Below are 20,262 nucleotides of genomic sequence, written 5' to 3' on the forward strand. Positions count from 1 at the left end.
AAAGAATCAGTGTCATCCAGGAATGCTCGCAGCTGCCCCACCACAGCTTTCTCTATTGGAAGTGGGGCAAGAGCAACTCCTGTTTTGTTGTTTTGTCTATGTTCCAGAGGGAAGATAGAACTAGGATCCTCCAGATGGATAGGCTTGTTTACCTTTACCTGTGATGCTCTGACTGACTTCCTTCTGTCCTTAGACTGTTACGTCTTTAGGGAAGCTTACCTGCCCCTCCTCCTTCTGCCTTTTCCACTCCTTTGTCCTCTGACTGTCCGGGAGAGAGGAGACATCCCTTTGTCTCTGCTCTCTCCAAGCATGGGGCTAACTCCCGCACCTGGGCGTTACGCCTCCAACTTAGTTTGTTAGAACTAGGTTTGCTTTTCTATCTATAATGCATTTCTATAAATGAAGTAGCTTTAATTATTTTACTAAGTCTCAAGTCTCAGTGATGCTGATGCAGGATAAAAGCCTGCTTTCTTAGGCAAACGCATGCACACGCTGGCACACTCGCATTTCAACATCTGCTGTTACTCTGCTGCTGTGGTGCTGCTTTTAAATGAAATTAAGCAACACAATTACACGCAGTGCAACATTCTCCACCAATTTCCTGTGAAGGGGGTATTTGCGACCTGTTAATAGGAACACTTTAGGGATTTTCCAATTTGATGTCATGGTAACTTATGCCATGGGAGTGCAGGTATTTGAAGGCAGAAACAATCTCAGCTCTGTAGAAACAGGCACAGTCCTCTGTGAAGACATACTCCCTTGAAAGGTGAAAAAATAGCTCCCATCCATTGGCATATTCTATGACGAAGCAGAGATGGTCATTGGTCTGGAAACCATATTTCAATACCACAAGAGAAGGATGTATTGGGTTCTGTAGGAATCAGCTGTGTGTGGTGGTGAGGGCTGCTTCATCCTTAGCAGGGATAATTTCTTTGTGCAGGGTCTTAATGGCTTAGCGGTATCCTGTGGCTTTCTCCCGCATGAGGATGACCTTCCCAAAAGTGTTCTTCTCAAGGAGTTTCAGATAGTCAAAGCCATTCATGGGTGTCTTGGCCAATGCTATCTCCTCAGCTCGTTTCACTGGAAGAGCCATACTTGTGGTACAGCCTGTCCTTTACTGGTTCCTGGTTCTTTATGCTGTTGGCAGCCATCTGAATGGCCTGGATCCACTCCTTCCGCTCATTAGCACTAGATTCTGCTACCTGAGCTGTGGCTGGGCTGCTGACCCTCTGCTGCCACCATCGTTCCCACTAGTCCCTCAGCCCCGTCTTCACCACCATGTCACTAATCAATATTAGAAGATTGGACAGCTCACATCTGCAGTGGGCCTGAGTGTCTTTTTGTTTTACTCCAGCTATCTTTTTCCTGTTCTTCATTCTGGTGTGATTCAGGGCATTTTGTCTTGTTTTCCTTTAGTACTATAGGTGGAGTACTGGAGCAAACCTGAGTGTACTCAGTTAAGCTTTCTCTCTCTCTCTCTCTTCCCCCCGTCCCCTGGTGCTTATAGAGAAGAAAATCTCTAAAGTGTTCCTAGTAAACCTAGAACTCAGCCACTCTTAATTTCTGTCTCTTTCTGATGAATGATGGTAAATCCCTAGAAGAATCTTGTGTTTTGTCCCTAATCTTTTGCTCCAAGCCCATCCCTATCCCAGAATTCCTGTCATCAGGATCCTCTTTTAATGTGTGGTTGGTGATCACATAGTTCCTGGTCCTTTTAAGAGCCTTTTATTGGTGTGTACTATTCAGACAGCCATCTTGCTGCTGGTGGCCTATTGACCACTTCGTAACTGTTCTAGGACCATCTGATGGTGTCAGTAACAAAGTTTTGTATTTAGTATATTGCTTAGCTGGACTTGGGATAGGCCTTGTAATGTGAGTAGGAACTCAAGTGAATTAGAAGTAATTGTATGGGGGAATCAGTTGGGGGTGGGACCAGTAGGAAAATGAAAGTAGAGTTTTTGGTTATGCCGCAACACACTGTGAAGTAAAGTTTGTTCCTTCTAACCAGCATTTGTGGTTCATTTCAAATCCTGCAAATATTACATGGTGTCAGAAGACTACCTAAAAACATAAGGCAGCGAAAAATGGACCAGCTAAAGCCTCCAGGAACGTTGGTGTTTGAAGGAAATGCAGCAGAGAACTGGAGAAGATGGAAGCAAGGGTTTGAATTGTACTGCATTGCAAGTGGAGCAGATAGAAAGATGAGAGACTCCAGTCAGCATTATTTCTGCATGTGGCAGATGAAGAAGCAAGAGAGGTATTTAATACTTTCCAGTTTGATGATGATGCAGATAAAAATAAAATTCAAGTTTTGATGAATAAATCTGAAGCATATTGTGTGCCCAGAAGCAATGTTACTTATGAAAGGCACAGGTTCTTCACTAGAATACAGAGGGAAGGAGAAAGGACAGACCAATATGTGACGGATTTGAAGCTTTTGGCTCAGACCTGTGAATTTGGGGAGCTGTGTGATTCTCTTATTAAGGATCGCATAGTGTGTGGCATTCAGAAAGACAGATTGAAAGCCAAGTTACTGAGAGAGAGTGATTTAATCCTTGAGTGTGCAGTGAATATATGCAGGGCGGAAGAAGTGACTGCAAAACAGATGAAAGATTTTGAGGCAACAGAAAAACAAATGGATGCCTTACAGGGCAAAAGTACCTTTGAAAAGCCAAAAGTAAGCCAGCCTCAGAGCAAATGGAGCCCTGGCACTACTACCAGCCCCCAAGAAAAGGAAATGCCACAGAGGCCTGTAGAAGCAGCAAAGGCCTGCTACAAGTGTGGCATCAGTCATCATGACATAAATGCTTGTCCTGCAAATGGGAAGGAATGCAGAAGATGTGGCAAACTGGAACGAGTGGTTGCAGGCCAGCTCCAGACACTCTTGGATGAGACCGATTATCTGGATCCATTTCAGTTGGGTTTCAGGCCTGGTTTTGGCACAGAAACAGCCTTGGTCGCCCTGTATGATGACCTTTGTCGGGAGAGAGACAGGGGGAGTGTGACTCTGTTGATTCTCCTTGATCTCTCAGCGGCTTTCGATACCATCGGCCATGGTATCCTTCTGGGGAGACTAGCTGAGTTGGGAGTGGGAGGTACTGCATTGCAGTGGTTCCACTCCTACTTGGCAGGTCGCCTCCAGAAGGTGTTTTGGGAACATTACTCGGCACCCTGGACTTTCCAGTATGGGGTTCCGCAGGGGTCAGTTCTGTCCCCCATGCTGTTCAACATCTACATGAAACCGTTGGGTGCGGTCATCCGGAGCTTTGGAGTGCGTTGCCATCAGTATGCTGATGACACACAGCTCTATTTCTCCTTTTCATCTTCTTCAGATGAGGCTGTCAATGTGCTGAACCGGTGCCTGGCTGTGACAATGGACTGGATGAGGGCTAATAAACTGAGGCTCAATCCAGACAAGACTGAGATGCTGTTAGTGGGTGGTTCTTCTGACCAGATGGTGGATGTCCAACCTGTTCTGGATGGGGTTGCACTTCCCCTGAAGGAGCAGGTTCGTAGCTTGGGGGTTCTCCTAGAACCATCTCTGTCACTTGAGGCTCAGGTAGCCCTGGTGGCACGGAGTGCCTTCTACCAACTTCGGTTGGTGGCCCAACTACGTCCCTATCTGGACAGGGATAACCTGGCTTCAGTTGTCCATGCTCTGGTAACCTCCAAATTAGATTACTGCAATGCACTCTACGTGGGGCTGCCTTTGAAGATGGTTCGGAAACTGCAGCTTGTGCAAAATGCAGCGGCCAGATTGGTAACAGGGACCAGACGGTTCGAACATATAAAACCGATTCTGGCCCGCTTGCATTGGCTGCCTGTATGTTTCCGAGCTCGATTCAAGGTGCTGGTTTTGACCTATAAAGCCTTACATGGCTTGGGACCACAATACCTGATCGAACGCCTCTCCCAATACGAACCCACCTGTACACTATGGTCAAGATCAAAGGCCCTCCTCCGGGTGCCTACTTGGAGGGAAGCTGGGAGTCTGGCAACAAGGGAGAGGGCCTTCTTAGTGGTGGCCCCCAAATTATGGAATGATTTTTTTGATGAGGTGCGCCTGGCGCCAACACTGTTATCTTTTTGGCGCCAGGTCAAGACTTTCCTCTTCTCCCAGGCATTTTAGCATGTGTTTTTAAATTGTTTTTATATTGTTTTGAATTTTAAAATTGTGTTTTAAATTGTTTTTAAAATACGTTTTTTTAATTGTGTATTTGTTTTAATGGTTTTTATTGCCGTAAACCGCCCAGAGAGCTTCGGCTATGGGGTGGTATACAAGTGCAATCAATCAATCAATCAATCAATCAATCAATCAATCAATCAATCAATTAGAGATAGAAAACTTCAACGCAGACAAATGTTCTCAGTAGCAGATACAGCTAAAAATGCTCATGATTTCTTCATTGGCACATTGAATTCTACAGCTCAGGAAGATGAATGGTGTGTGGATCTCATAAATGATCACAAGTATGTGACCGATTGACACAGGAGCACAGGCTAATGCAATGTCTTTAAAAACATACAAAGCCTTGCAAGCTGAACCACTTCAGCATTCAAATGCCAGATTAATAACCTACTCTGGAGAAAGACTACATGTGTCTGGTAAATGTAACCTGGATTGCAAATATAAAGATCACAGAGCTGAGTTGGAATTTCACATAGTAGACTTTGATGCACAAGCTGTACTCGGTCTCCGGGCTGTGACTAATTTAAATTTGGTGCAAAGAGTTAATTTAATGAAAAGAGCTCCAGTAGATCAATGGGATGTTGCAGTTGAATACAAAGATGTATCTGAAGGCTTAGGTTGCTTACCAGAGAAATACCCCATCAAAATCAACCCACAGGTTCCACCTGTAATTCATGCACCTCAGAAGGTTCCAGTGGCACTAAGGGATAAAGTCCAAAAGGAACTGATTCGTATGGAGCAATTAAAAGTCATAGTTAAGGTAAAAGAACCTACAGAGTGGGTGAATTCAATTGTGGTTGTAGACAAGCCTGGCCGGGACCAGATAAAAATATGTTTAGATCCAAGAGATATGAAGAAAGCAATTTTAAGAGAACATTTTCAATTGCCTACTGTAGAAGAAATTACCAGTTAGCTAGCAGAAGCAGAATTGTTTGCGGTTCTTGATGCCAGTAGTGGATTCTGGCAAATTCAGCTAGATGACAACAGTTTCAGGCTATGTACATTTAATACACCTTTTGGCAGGTACCGATTTACAAGAATGCCATTTGGTATCTCTTCAGCTCCTGAGGTCTATCAGAGGATGATCCAACAGACATTTGAGGGTATTGATGGGGTCACATGCTACATAGATGATATCCTGGTGTGGGGAAGACCAAACAAGAACATAATGAGAGACTGAAGAGAGTTCTGGACTGGTGCTGAGAGAGGAATCTGAAATTGAACAAAGTGAAATGCAAATTTGCTGTGACTGAAATAAAATATCTAGGACACATCTTAACCAAAGAAGGACTAAAACCTGATTCATCTAAAATAGAGGGCATCACTGAAATGCCCAGCCCAAGTAACAAAGCTGATCTTCATAGATTTCTAGGAATGGTGACTTACCTAGCAAAGTTTATCCCAAATTTGGCAACAGTAACAACCCGTTTAAGACAGCTGTTGGCCCAAGACGTTGAATTTTGCTGGATGTCAGTTCATGAAACAGCATTCACACAGTTGAAAGAACTATTAACAAAAGCTCCTGTTTTGAAATATTATAATGTGAAAGAACCTGTAACTCTGTCAGTGGACGCTAGTTCTACAGGCTTAGGTACTGTACTGTTGCAAAGAGGTGCACCTGTTGCATATGCTTCTAAAGCAATGACTGCGGCCCAATAGAACTATGCTCAAATAGAAAAGGAAATGTTGGCAATAGTGTTTGGATGCACAAGATTCCATCAATTTCTCTATGGCAAAAAAGTGACTGTGGAAACGGACCACAAACCATTGGAGGAAATGTTCATAAAACTTTTGCATAATGTACCTCCAAGAATCCAAAGATGGCAGTTAACACTGCAGAAATATCAATTACAAGTGCACTATAGACCAGGCAAAGAATTAATCATTGCTGATACCCTTTCCAGGACATATCTTGAACAGGGTGAAGGAATAAGTTCTGAAGAAGCTGAGGTTGCTGTTAACCTCATGTTATCTTATTTATCAATCTCCGAATCAAAACTGAAAGAATTTCAGGTGGCTACTGAAAATTATAGCATTTTGCAAATCCTGAAAAATGCCATTCTGCAGGGGTGGCCAGATAGAAGAGTAGAAGTTCCAGAGTGTATACGTGTTTATTGGAATCACAGAGAGGAATTAAGTGTTCATGATGGACTCGTTTTTCAAAGTGACAGAATCGTAGTACCACAAGATTTGAGGAAAGAGATATTGAATATTATACATGAGAGTCATCTGGGTGTTGAATTATGTAAAAAGCAGGCACGAGAAGCTGTATATTGGCCAGGTATGTGTGCCCAAATTGAAGAATTGGTACTGTCATGTACCACATGTCACACCTTCAGAAATAAAAACCAAAAAGAACCAATGTTACCTCATGAAATTCCAAGAAGACCTTGGCAGAAGCTAGGAATGGACTTGTTTGAATTTGAAAGAAAGAACTATCTACTTTTCGTTGATTATTATTCAAAATATGTGGAAATATGTTTGCTTGAAGACACTACAAGTAGATCAGTAATTTTACACTGCAAATCTATATTTGCAAGACATGGTATACCTGAAGAGGTTGTCAGTGATAATTGTCAAGAATAGCTAACTTTGGTCAAGCTGAAGTGAGGCAACCAGAGAGAATTCTGGGAGCCTGTGTCTTCCTTAAGATTCCCTACTGGGGAAGATCCGAAGCTCAGTGTCAGACAGGCAATTTACAACCTTGCAAGGAAATGCAACTGCTTCTTAGGTGTTGCCCCTTATCAGCTTCCTGGGATTAAAAGTCAGGAAGAGGGGATGTTGTAGATCGGGACACCTGGATGATTCTGTCTAGCTCTCTCAATCTTCAAAGGCTTCAAAGGAAGGGAACGCCAGCAGGGACAGGATATGGCTATTTACGGTCCCCCCTCCTTGTTGAGGAAAAAAACCCCATAAATATGAAGAAGGTTCTTTCAAAAGAGAATTCCCTCTTGTTCCATCGACCTCGACTCGCTGACGTGTAACAGGGACAGCCTTTTGGGAACCCGGCTGCTCCACGAAAGAATAGAGTTACCTGGATGTAAGTATAGGATCCTAGTTAGGATAGTCTTTCTTTTGTTCGTGTCTGTATTGAACATATCTCCTTTTGTTATGCCAATGACCGTGTAGCCCACCTGAGGGTGATTAGCTTTAAGGAATCAAACTGCTATTTCTCCTCTTGTGTATACCAACGTATCTACTCTTAAATAAACAATCTTTGTATAAAAGGTGTGTATTGGCTTGGAACTAAGGATTTAAATCTAGTGCTGGAAGGCTGAACGCTACGGATTGATTAGTGAGGGTAAATCCCTCTAAAATCACATACTTCTCTGAGGCCCCTTCACTCAGGGGAAGAATTTAGAAAGAAGGGTGGTGGCAGTGAATACCAGGGGTAATTACTTCCGTGGAAAGGGAGGAGTGTGCCTGAGAAGTGGGAACCCAGTGGGGTGGGGACTGTTCTCAGAATCAAAGAACCCCCTTGGAGTACTGAGGGTAAGGAACCCCAGGGGGATGGATCTTTGACAGTAATGGCCCTCAGTTTTGCTCTAGATACTTTATGTTTGCCAAAGATTGGGACTTTGTTCACACAACATCCAGTCCACTATTTCCTCAATCAAATGGAATGGCAGAAAGAGCGATCCAAACAGTAAAGAGGATTCTTAAGAAATCTAGTCTGAATAACACAGATCCTTATCTTAGTTTATTGGATTACAGAAATACGCCTACAGTAGATACAGCCTCACCTGCACAACTTTTAATGGGGAGACGTTTAAGAACCAGGTTGCCTACCTCAGCACCGTTGTTACTACCTCAGCAGGTAAAAGGTGACATACAGACACATCTGAAGAGAAGACAAGAAAAACAGAAGCTTTACTTTGACAAAGGTTCAAAGCCTTTACCACCTTTGCAGGTTGGTGATTCTGTAAATGTTCGGCAAAATGGAGTGTGGAAACCAGCGTGAGTGACTGGATAAAACATGACTCCAGGATCATATTTGGTTCAGACTGATGATTTAGCTGTCTACCGAAGGAACAGAAGAGATCTTCAAAGCACTCCAAGTTGTGAACCAAAAATGGATGAGACTACTGAGACTGCAACTGCAGCTCCATCAGAGGTAGACCTATCAGAGTCTCAAGAAAACAAAAGTGGAACAGCTGTAGCACAAAGTGCCAGTGATATACCAGAAAAGATTTTGGACTCTGAGTTACCTGTTACTACATCAAGAGGCAGAGTGATCAGAAAACCAATTCGATATAGACAGTAGTTTCTATATTTTTCTTAAAAATAAAAAAGGGAGATGTAATGTGAGTAGGAACTCAAGTGAATTAGAAGTAATTGTATGGGGGAATCAGTTGGGGGTGGGACCAGTAGGAAAACAAAAGTAGAGTTTTTGGTTATGCAGCAACACACTGTGAAGTAAAGTTTGTTCCTTCTAACCAGCATTTGTGGTTCATTTCAAATCCAGCAAATATTACAGGCCTCATACACCCAGGACCTTCAACATCAGGACATGCACTGAGGTAAAATACACACTCTCCTTCAAACATTTTGCAAAAGCAAAAGTAGTTTATTGTACTTCAGCTTAGCTGCAAGACTGAGATGCACAGGTAGCTGTATTGCCGTATTTGGATTTCTAATTACCAAGTTAAAGCTAAAGGCATGCTAACTATGCAGATGGATTTTGCTGATACATGCCTTCTGAAATTCAAAGCTGTGACTAAAATATTTTTGCCTGTCAACTTTTTTTTATCGTACAGTTTCAGGAGTTTCCTTAAATAGAGACAGTAATTGGTTCCCTAATATTAAACATCAGAGCCTTTGTAAAAATGATTGCTCTTTTAATGAACGCATATTGAGATTGTACAGAAGTAATTCATTCTAGCTGGTATGGGTTAAGAAATTTGCTATCTTTCACATATATTTGTGACCCATGACTGGGAAGTGGACAAACTCTAGCCTCACTGCTCTGTTCCTTCTTGAGGGGAGGGGAGGGGAGGGGGAGATATTTGGATGGTGAAAGCAAATCTCCTTCCTGATTCACATACCTAGCTGGTTTTTTAAACCCTTCACCACTACTTAATCAAATGTTGTCTTTACTCTTACGCTGTTTCATGTCTAAAAAATAGATGCAAAGGGCTGTTGCTGCCACATGACATCACAACAACCTGTAGTGTTGGCTCTGTGCTGCCTGCTGATCCCAGGCAGTGTGTCCCAACAACATTTGTAAGCGCTATTGCATTGCAGATTTTCAGAGAGGGGCAGCTGAGTTAGTCTGTTTGCAGCAAAAAGAACAAAGAACCTTATGGCACCTTAAAAAAGCTAACACATTTTATTTTGGCATCAGCTTTTGTGGACTAGAGCCCACTTGGCTAGGTGTGTGGACTGTGATTCTTGGTTGTCAGGTATATGGGTGTAGGGAAAAATGTAAAGGCTGGAGTTAAATGGTAATGGAATAAAAAAATAACATGCTGTGAGGTTCTTTGTTTCTTTTAATTTGCAGATGTTTGTCACCTTCCTTCTAACAGAGTAATGTAGAAACAAGTGGCATGGTGAGAGATGCAGAAGCAGGACTCAGTGTAGCATGGTTTTATGCCATTTCTATGTCGTTTGGTCATATCTGTATTACCCAGGTGCTTGGGCACACTCCTTGGCCTTTTTAGCATGAGCAACTGGAAGCAAACCATGTCTATTCTCATTAATAGAGCACAAACCTGTCCTCTGTGTCTGAGAAGAGCAAGAGTTCTGGATGTGTGCAGATAATCTAACTCAGCACCTGATCTATTTGCCCTGGCAGCATAAGCATACACCTCTGTTTGGTCATTAATTAGCCCTGGTAAGAACAAAAGCCTTCCTTCCAACAAGCACTGCCCCTACAAGTAGATGTTCAATTTGCCCAGACTTCCAGGAGTTCAACTTGATCCAGTGGCTGCCTGACCTCTACAGAAGCCTTTATACAGGTTGTTCCAAACCCATGTAACTCCAGTCCTCTACTGCCTTTCCTTGCCTCCTCTCCAGGTTTGTTGTTTTCTTGGAGTATTTAGGGACCCAAAAGGAACACAAAGCGCATGTTTTCCCTCTTAGTCATTATTTTATTTTATCCATTTTATGAGGGTTCTTGGAAATTGCATTGTGTGAGGCTTAAGGGCAACCAACACACACTTGGCTACCTTTGGCTCCCCTCCCTCCCTGCATCACAGCCTTTTTCGAGAATTCTAAGGATGTCTGAAAACCCACAAATTTATACCTAGCTGCTCTATGAATTTTGGTCTATAGCCCTTACCCTAAATCCTCCAGTTACAGTGAAATCCTAGAAACGTATCTCTTTTGCTCTCCACCCCTTGGAACAGGTAACTTGCAGCCCTTTACCCCTTCTATTTCTCTCTCTCACCTCCATTTCCTGGATCTCACTGTCTTTTCTTCCTGCAGATGGCCTAAATAAATGTTATTTGCATTTAAGCTTCTCTAGGTGTGTCTAGGCCTCTGTTGCCGCCAGCCAGATTCCTATTTATTTATTTGATTTATATCCCACCCTTCCTCCCATCAGGAGCCCAGGGCAGCAAGCAAAAGCAATAAAAATGCTTTAAAATATAAGAACATAAGAACATAAGAAGAGCCTGCTGGATCAGGCCAGTGGCCCATCTAGTCCAGCATCCTGTTCTCACAGTGGCCAACCAGGTGCCTGGGGGAAGCCCGCAAGCAGGACCCGAGTGCAAGAACACTCTCCCCTCCTGAGGCTTCCGGCAACTGGTTTTCAGAAACATACTGCCTCTGACTAGGGTAGCAGAGCACAGCCATCATGGCTAGTAGCCATTGATAGCCCTGTCCTCCATGAATTTGTCTAATCTTCTTTTAAAGCCATCCAAGCTGGTGGCCATTACTGCATCTTGTGGGAGCAAATTCCATAGCTTAACTATGCGCTGAGTAAAGAAGTACTTCCTTTTGTCTGTCCTGAATCTTCCAACATTCAGCTTCTTTGAATGTCCACGAGTGCTAGTATTATGAGAGAGGGAGAAGAACTTTTCTCTATCCACTTTCTCAATGCCATGCATAATTTTATACACTTCTATCATGTCTCCTCTGACCCGCCTTTTCTCTAAACTAAAAAGCCCCAAATGCTGCAACCTTTCCTCGTAAGGGAGTCGCTCCATCCCCTTGATCATTCTGGTTGCCCTCTTCTGAACCTTTTCCAACTCTAGAATATCCTTTTTGAGATGAGGCGACCAGAACTGTACACAGTATTCCAAATGCGGCCGCACCATAGATTTATACAATGGCATTATGATATCGGCTGTTTTATTTTCAATACCTTTCCTAATTATTGCTAGCATGGAATTTGCCTTTTTCACAGCTGCCGCACACTGGGTCGACATTTTCATCGTGCTGTCCACCACAACCCCGAGGTCTCTCTCCTGGTCGGTCACCGCCAGTTCAGACCCCATGAGCGTATATGTGAAATTCAGATTTTTTGCTCCAATATGCATAATTTTACACTTGTTTATATTGAATTGCATTTGCCATTTTTCTGCCCATTCACTCAGTTTGGAGAGGTCTTTTTGGAGCTCTTCGCAATCCCTTTTTGTTTTAACAACCCTGAACAATTTGGTGTCGTCAGCAAACTTGGCCACTTCACTGCTCACTCCTAATTCTAAGTCATTAATGAACAAGTTGAAAAGTACAGGTCCCAATACCGATCCTTGAGGGACTCCACTTTCTACAGCCCTCCATTGGGAGAACTGTCCGTTGATTCCTACTCTCTGCTTTCTGCTTCTTAACCAATTCCTTATCCACAAGAGGACCTCTCCTCTTATTCCATGACTGCTAAGCTTCCTCAGAAGCCTTTGGTGAGGTACCTTGTCAAACGCTTTTTGAAAGTCTAAGTACACTATGTCCACTGGATCACCTCTATCTATATGCTTGTTGACACTCTCAAAGAATTCTAAGAGGTTACTGAGACAGGACTTTCCCTTGCAGAAGCCATGCTGGCTCTGCTTCAGCAAGGCTTGTTCTTCTATGTGCTTAGTTAATCTAGCTTTAATAATACTTTCTACCAGTTTTCCAGGGACAGAAGTTAAGCTAACTGGCCTGTAATTTCCGGGATCCCCTCTGGATCCATTTTTGAAGATTGGCGTTACATTTGCCACTTTCCAGTCCTCAGGCACGGAGGAGGACCCGAGGGACAAGTTACATATTTTAGTGAGCAGATCAGCAATTTCACCTTTGAGTTCTTTGAGAACTCTCGGGTGGATGCCATCCGGGCCCGGTGATTTGTCAGTTTTTATATTATCCATTAAGCTTAGAACTTCCTCTCTCGTTACCACTATTTGTCTTAGTTCCTCAGAATCCCTTCCTGCAAATGTTAGTTCAGGTTCAGGGATCTGCCCTATATCTTCCACTGTGAAGACAGATGCAAAGAATTCATTTAGCTTCCTGCAATCTCCTTATCGTTCTTTAGGACACCTTTGACTCCCTTCTCATCCAAGGGTCCAATTGTCTCCCTAGATGGTCTCCTGCTTTGAATGTATTTATAGAATTTTTTGTTGTTGGTTTTTATGTTCTTAGCAATGTGGTCCTCAAATTCTTTTTTAGCATCCCTTATTGTCTTCTTGCATTTCTTTTGCCAGAGTTTGTGTTCTTTTTTATTTTCTTCATTTGGACAAGACTTCCATTTTCTGAAGGAAGACTTTTTGCCTCTAAGAGCTTCCTTGACTTTGCTCGTTAACCATGCTGGCATCTTCTTGGCCCTGGCGGTACCTTTTCTGATCTGCGGTATGCACTCCAGTTGAGCTTCTAATATAGTGTTTTTAAACAACTTCCAAGCATTTTCGAGTGATGTGACCCTCTGGACTTTGTTTTTCAGCATCATCAAAAACATCATCAAAACAGACTCTGAAACACATTAAAACAAAACATCTATAAAAACATTTTTTAAAAAACCTTTAATATACATCTTTTTAAAAAAGGTTTAAAAACATATTTTTTTTAAAAAAGGAGGTTTAAAGACATATTAAAAAGCAATTCCAACACAGACACCGACTGGGATAAGGTCTCTACTTACAAGGCTTGTTGAAGGAGGAAGGTCTTCAGTAGGCGTTGAAAAGATAGCAGAGATGGCCCGTCTAATATTTCAGGAGAGGGAATTCCAAAGGTAGGTGCCACTACACTAAAGGTCCGTTTCCTATGTTGTGCGGAACATACCTCCTGATAAGATTGTTTCTGCAGGAGGCCTTCACCTGCAGAGTGCGTGATCGACTGGGTATATAAGGGATAAGGCAGTCTTTCAGGTATCCTGGTCCCGAGCTGTATAGGGCTTTGTACACCAAAACTAGAAACTTGAACTTGGCCTGGTAGTTAATGGAGGAAAAAAAGGAGGTAAAAAACCAGAATGCTCAAAAGAAGTTTATTACTCTGTACAAAAAGTACTATGTTATACTTAAAATCGTTTGAAAACACGACAATATCTTTATAAAAAATCAGAGCCCAAAAATACTTGAACATGTATATTTTTGCAAATACAATATAGCAAAATTCTTCTATTCTGTGGAGACCTTCTTGACTGTGGAGACCTTCAACTCAAGAAGGTCTCCACAGAATAGAAGTTATAATATAACTATTAGTGAGAATTGACTATAACAATTTGATGAAGAATCTATGTGTCCCCTGATGAAGGCTTGGTTCCACAAGCTGAAACGCGTTGGGCTTAGAGCTTCTACAAAGAATTTTGCTATATTGTATTTGCAAAAATATACATGTTCAAGTATTTTTGGGCTCTGATTTTTTATAAAGATATTGTCGTGTTTTCAAATGATTTTAAGTATAACATAGTACTTTTTGTACAGAGTAATAAACTTCTTTTGAGCATTCTGGTTTTTTACCTCCTTTTTTTCCTCCTTTTGTGGATGCTCCACACTCCACTTTTGCGCCTGGTAGTTAATGGGCAGCCAGTGCAATTCTTTCAGCAGCTGGGTGACATGTTGGTGATACCCTGCCCCAGTGAGCAGTCTCGCTGCCACATTTTGCACCAGCTGCAGCTTCCAGACCGACCTCAAGGGCAGCCCCACATAGAGCGCATTACAGTAATCCAGCCTGGAGGTTACCAGAGCATGGACAACAGTGGTCAGGCTATCCCAGTCCAGAAACGGCTGCAGCTGTCTTATCAGCCAAAGCTGGTAAAAGGCACTCCTAGCCACTGATCTATGAGCACCCCCAGACTATGAACCTGCTCTTTCAAAGGGAGTATGACCCGATCCAAAGCAGGCAACTGACCAATTATCTGAACTCGGGAACCACCAACCCTAGCGTCTTGCTAGGATTCAGACCCAGTTTCCTAGTGCTACTTCTTGCCTCTTTGCATGGTAACAGTGATATTCCCCATCTCCATCTGTCTCTGTCAAAGAATTAAGTAAAGTGTGATTGGTCCAGTCAGGGTGGGGTGTGTGTACAATTTTTACTCTCTGAAATTACATCATTTTTGTCATAGGTGTAAACTTTGGGGGAGGCTGCGGGGTTCAAGCCCCCCTGGATTTCCCCAGTTCCCCCTCTGGGCAGCCAGTGCCAGGCAGGATTGATAGGTTCACATGATGGAGTCAGGTATAACAGTGGTTGCAGCACAGGACTGCCCCATCTCTCTGTTGTGTCATGCTGCAATTTCCATGATTCATAGTATCATAGAACAGTAGAGCTGGAAGGGACCTATAAGGCCATGGCGGCCAACCACTACTCAATGGGGCTTTGTTCCTGTTTGTGTGTGTGTGCTAAGAATTTATACCCTGCCTTAAAGGGCCTGTGGCCCTCACAAAATAGTTTAGGCTTAACCCTGGCTCTACTCTAGGGTTGCCAGGTTCCTGGCCTGAGACTGATCCTGTATCTTTAGAAGAGAAAGTCAGTCAAGTGCAGATGTTCTTGCAACACTGTAATGAGAAAAACCACAAGGTGGAATTCTCCCTTCTCCCTGCACAACTTTTAAAGGTATAGAAGACCTCTTGGTTGCTAGACCCAGCCTCCAAGAGGTCTTCTGTATCTCTAAAAGTTGTGCAGGGGGAAGGGAGAATTCCATCTTGTGGTTTTTCCCATTACAGGGTTGCAAGAACACCTGCACTTGGCTGACTTTCTCTTCTCCTAAAGATACAGGATCAGTCTCAGGCCATGATCCTGGCAACCCTACTCCACTCATGTTTGGAGTAAAAAACTGCAAGGCCTCAGTTGGGCCCAGCCGACTGCAAGGCTGTACTGTAAAGAAAGGAAAGACCGAACTAGGTAAGTCAGCAGCCTCCATAATATTAAATATAAATAAAACTGTCAACGTATTTTACAGGGACAATAATCACTTTGTCACAGGTGTGTGTCTCAATTACCATAAAAACCAAGAGAGTCTGTAGGATTTTAAGGACTGTTTTTATTCTGGCATGAGCTTTTGTAGGCCAGAGCCTGCCTTTCTATCTATAATTTTTATTGAGTTTTTAGCAATATCAACAGATTTTGCAATAAGCAAAGAAACAATCTTTTTTGTTGTTCTTTTTTGTCTAAACACACACACAAGTTTGATTTTCTGTAATAAAAGACCATATGAGAAAGAACAAAGTTAAGGGTAAAAATCCAAAATGGGTTGCAGACACTAAAATAAATATTTACTTTCCATGACATGAAAGAACCCACAACTAATAACAAAGCACTTATATCCTTACAGGAGTAAACAGCATGCTTGTTTAAAATTACAGTAGTGCTCCTGGAGTAGATAGGCTAGACATGTTTCTGCCTTAGGGTCTTCTTCAGTGACCATCTAAATAAAATCTATCAACAAAATAAACAGCATGCCTGTTTGTTCTGCTGGACTGTTCCTTCTCACCTCTGAATCACTGAAGAAGACAGATTCTCTAGGAATTTGCTTTTGCTTCCTCCTGCTGTAAGTGTTGTTTTCTTGATAGCCCCCCAGATCTCTGGAACTTACGAAATTAAGACTGATGTAAGATTGTTTTTTGTGCGGGATTGATAGAATCCTGTATTTGAACAAGTCTGATTAATGTTCTAGTTAAGAATTTCTGTATTAAAGCCTTTGGGTGAGTGCCATTACCACCACATATATTGTGATTTTAATAGAATTGTGTACCATTTGAGGGATTAATGTCTGTTCCTATGTATTTTGTTGATAGATTTTATTTAATTAGCCATTAAAGAAGGCCAAAAGGTAGAAACACATCTGGTCTACCTATTCCAGGAGCACTAACTATAAACAGGCATGTGCTTCATAAGGGCAAAGGAGTGGCTTGTTATTAGTTGTTGTGTTTATTTTACTTCATGGCTATTAAATATTTATTTTAGTGTCTGCAACCCATTTTGGATTCTTTTTAGTATAACTGGAGTCATGTGCCATCTTGAGATTGTTTTGAAGTTCAGGTCTTGTGTTCCTGAGCTTAATGACTTTAAGATCTGTAACTGAATGGCCAGGAAGTTGACTATATCATGTTACAAGATTGTGGGGGTGGATATCTGTGAGTCCCCTTCCAGCTTACAGTTGTGTGCCTGTAGTAAATATAGTCTGCAAGGGAGACACCTGCTAAACTAAAGATTCTGGCTGCATCAGTCAAGTGCCTCATTAGCATGTCATGGACCTGTTCAAGAGCAGATTATTATTATTATTATTATTATTATTATTTGTATACTGCCCCATAGCCGAAGCTCTCTGGGTGGTTTACAACAATTAAAAACATTAAAAACAAATATACAAATTTAAAAACACATTTTTTAAAAAAGCAATTTAAAAACACATGCTAAAATGCCTGGGAGAAGAGGAAAGTCTTGACCTGGTGCCGAAAAGATAACAGCGTTGGCGCCAGGCAGATCATTCCATAATTTGGGGGCCACCACTGAGAAAGCCCTCTCCCTTGTTGCCATCCTCCAAGCTTCCCTCAGAGTAGGCACCCGGAGGAGGGCCTTTGATGTTGAGCGTAGTGTACTGGTGGGTTCATGTTGGGAGAGGCATGCCATCAGGTATTGTGGGCCCTTCCCCCACCTCACCTGGCTGTGGGCCTTCCCATCCTGGAGCCTAGGAGAGGCTTGTGTCTTTGAGTCTACTAGAAGCTGGAAACTGGAGACACAGAGGGGGTTCCTTGCTCTCTGTGCCATGGCTTTGGGGTGCCTCCCTGGAAGCCTGATAAGAAATGAAGATCTGGTGGACTGTTAATGCTGAGAACCCCTCCATCTGACACTTGGGTTGCATTTCAACTTTCTGAAGATTTTTTGTTAAAGTCAAACATGCTTTACAAGTTGAACCTACGCAGCAGAAATAAGCACCACTAAGTTCAATGGCACTTACTCCCAGGTAACTATGCACAGGATTGCAGTCATGCCCCATAATTATGAGATTTTATTGGTAGTTTGTTTTGAAAGTCTGTGTTTTAAGGTGGAGTTTTAAAGCAGTGTGTTAGAAAAACAAGATACATCAAATCCCAATGACATGATTATGGATTTTCCTTGGGGGTATGGCTATGGGGGCTGTCAAGATACACTTCACAATTGTTAGTAATTGTCCCGAAAGGTGATTGCACTCACTTAGGATATGTAAGAGTCTTAAGTGAAAAGAAGAACTGTTTTGCACTCTTTTTTGGCTCAGAGACTACAACCATGCCTTTACGAAATAAAGGCACACATGATGCTATAATTTAGTCAATTTCATATTGCTAAGTCACCCTTCTGAATGAAGGGGAAACAAAGCTCCTCCAACTAAATGGCCAGGAAGATTATAATATTCCCCTACAGGCTTTTCTGTGTTACTTTTCTTAATGTCACATTAGTGTCCATTTTTCTCTTGTGTACATACTGTCCAGTTTGTCCTATATATGTGCATTTACATTTGCAGATCTTAAAGTGACCATCCTAAAAGAGAATTTCAATGACAGGATACAGCGGGAGACCACTGAGATACCACTGTAACCACTGCCCACACCCACCTTTACCTAGGTTTGCTGCCCCCAGGAAATTGGAAAGTCAGTACTCCTGCTGTTCATGATTCAAGCTGCACAGCTATTTTACTCTGATGTCATTCTGGTGCTGTGTGATAAATGAATCTCTTTTGAATCCGAATTAGACTCAGTGACTCTTGCTAATTGCCCCGACTAATTAGGGTATCCAGTACAACTTCCCCATAGCATGGCATGACTCTGCACCCAAGATCTCAAAATTATCATGTCTCTTTGGTGACATGGTTACACATGTTAAAGATGGTTATGCGTGATCAGGGCTGCAGGCAGGTTTGGTAATAACAACCTGTCAGCTACTTGAAATATGATACTAACTAGATGTGAATGTTACCAGATAAGTACCATTGCAAAATGAACTTTGCCTATGACGGATTAGCTACATCTTCAAAAGTCATTCTGCAACATTAGCAGAATTGCATCTGTTTTGCATAGAATCTCCAGTATATGGCCCTGGTTAAATATTTATTAGCAGTAGCCCATTTTAATTTATGGAGAAGAAGAGAAAATTTATACTATACCCATATCTCACCTCAGCTGCTTCCTGTCCTTCTAGTGTAAAGATCTGCAGGACTCTGCTTAAAAATATATGCTGCAGAGAATATCTGCACAGTCGGTCAGGACTTCATTTCCAAACTAGTGCTATGACATTTTAGTATCCTAAAACATGCAAAAAAACAAAACAAAAAACCTCTAGTTAAAAAGAAAGACCTCAATGGATGACTGAAGAAACTCTTAAAATGGTTAAAGAGAGAAGGAAAGCAAAAGCAAAAGGAGAGAGAAACATGATCAGAACCCTAAATGCAACAATACAGCGACTAGTACGTAGAGACAAAGAAAACTATTACAATAGTTACTGTATGGAAATAGGACAACAACAAGGGAAGAACAAGAGCCCTATTCCAAAAGATTAGAGAAATTAAAGGGAAATTTAAACCACGAGTAGGGATGTTGAATAATCAACAGGGGAACACACTGACTGACCAAGATGAAATAAAAGGAAGATGGAAGCAATACACTGAAGAACTCTATAAAAAAGATGACATTTTAGAATGTGAGGTAAAAGCTGCTCTTAAAATACTTGGAAGAAACAAATCACCAGGAATAGATGGCATACCAATAGAGTTGCTACAAGCTACTGAGACTGAATCAGTCCAAATTTTGACAAAAATCTGTCAAGAAATATGGAAAACTAAACAATGGCCCCCAGACTGGAAGCGTTCCGTATACATGCCAATTCCAAAGAAAGGGGATCCCAGGGAATGCAGTAATTATCGAACTATTGCCTTAATGTCCCATGCAAGTAAAGTAATGCTCAAGATTCTACAACAAAGGCTCTTACCATATATGGAGTGAGAAATGCCAGCCGTCCAAGCTGGATTTAGAAAGGGAAGAGGCACCAGAGATCATATCACAAACAAACATTGGATAATGGAACGGACCAAGGGATTTCAGAAGAAAATCACCCTGTGCTTTATAGATTACAGCAAAGCCTTTGACTGTGTGTAGATCATGAAAAACTATGGAATGTTTTAAAAGAGAAGGGGGTGTCACAGCATCTGATTGTCCTGATGTGCAACCTATACTCTGCACAAGAGGCTACTGTAAGGACAGAATATGGAGAAACCGACTGGTTCCCCATCGGAAAGGGTGTGAGACAGGGGTGTATTTTATCACCCTATTTATTTAATCTGTACGCAGAACATATCATACGGAAAGCGGGATTGGACCAAGATGAAGGAGGTGTGAAAACTGGAGGGAGAAATCAATAATTTAAGATATGCAGACGATACCATACTATTAGCAGAATCCCGTTCCGCGCCTGGTACTTACCGGGCGAAGGAGGGCATTTGCGGCCGCAGCCTGGGCCGCCATCTTTGGGGGTGTGCTGGTGCATGCAGTGTGCCAGCACGCTGATGTGTCATGCAGCAAGGGGGCGGGGCGGCTGAGGGCCATTTAAGGCCACTCTGCCAGCTTCCTGCCCTCCTTTGAATTTCGGCAGCAACAGGCTTTGGACGCAGCAAGGCCTTTGGTGTTGCGAGGCCTTGCTGGGGCTGCGGCGAGGCCTGGGGTGGTGAAGCTTGGCACGGCGGCGGCGGCAGT

The 20,262-nt window shown here is 42.4% G+C and overlaps 1 protein-coding gene and 1 pseudogene across 3 annotated transcripts in view; one reads left to right on the top strand and one right to left on the bottom strand.

Annotated features, from left to right (window-relative positions):
* CAMKMT (calmodulin-lysine N-methyltransferase) overlaps window positions 1–20,262 on the top strand; it is a 455,076-nt gene that overhangs the window by 59,862 nt on the left and 374,952 nt on the right. The window lies entirely within an intron of this gene.
* LOC133384101 (RAC-beta serine/threonine-protein kinase-like) lies at window positions 641–20,034 on the bottom strand (annotated as a pseudogene).

The sequence above is a fragment of the Rhineura floridana genome, chromosome 4 (genome assembly GCF_030035675.1).
Source record: "Rhineura floridana isolate rRhiFlo1 chromosome 4, rRhiFlo1.hap2, whole genome shotgun sequence".
In the NCBI taxonomy this organism is placed as follows: Eukaryota; Metazoa; Chordata; class Lepidosauria; order Squamata; family Rhineuridae; genus Rhineura; species Rhineura floridana.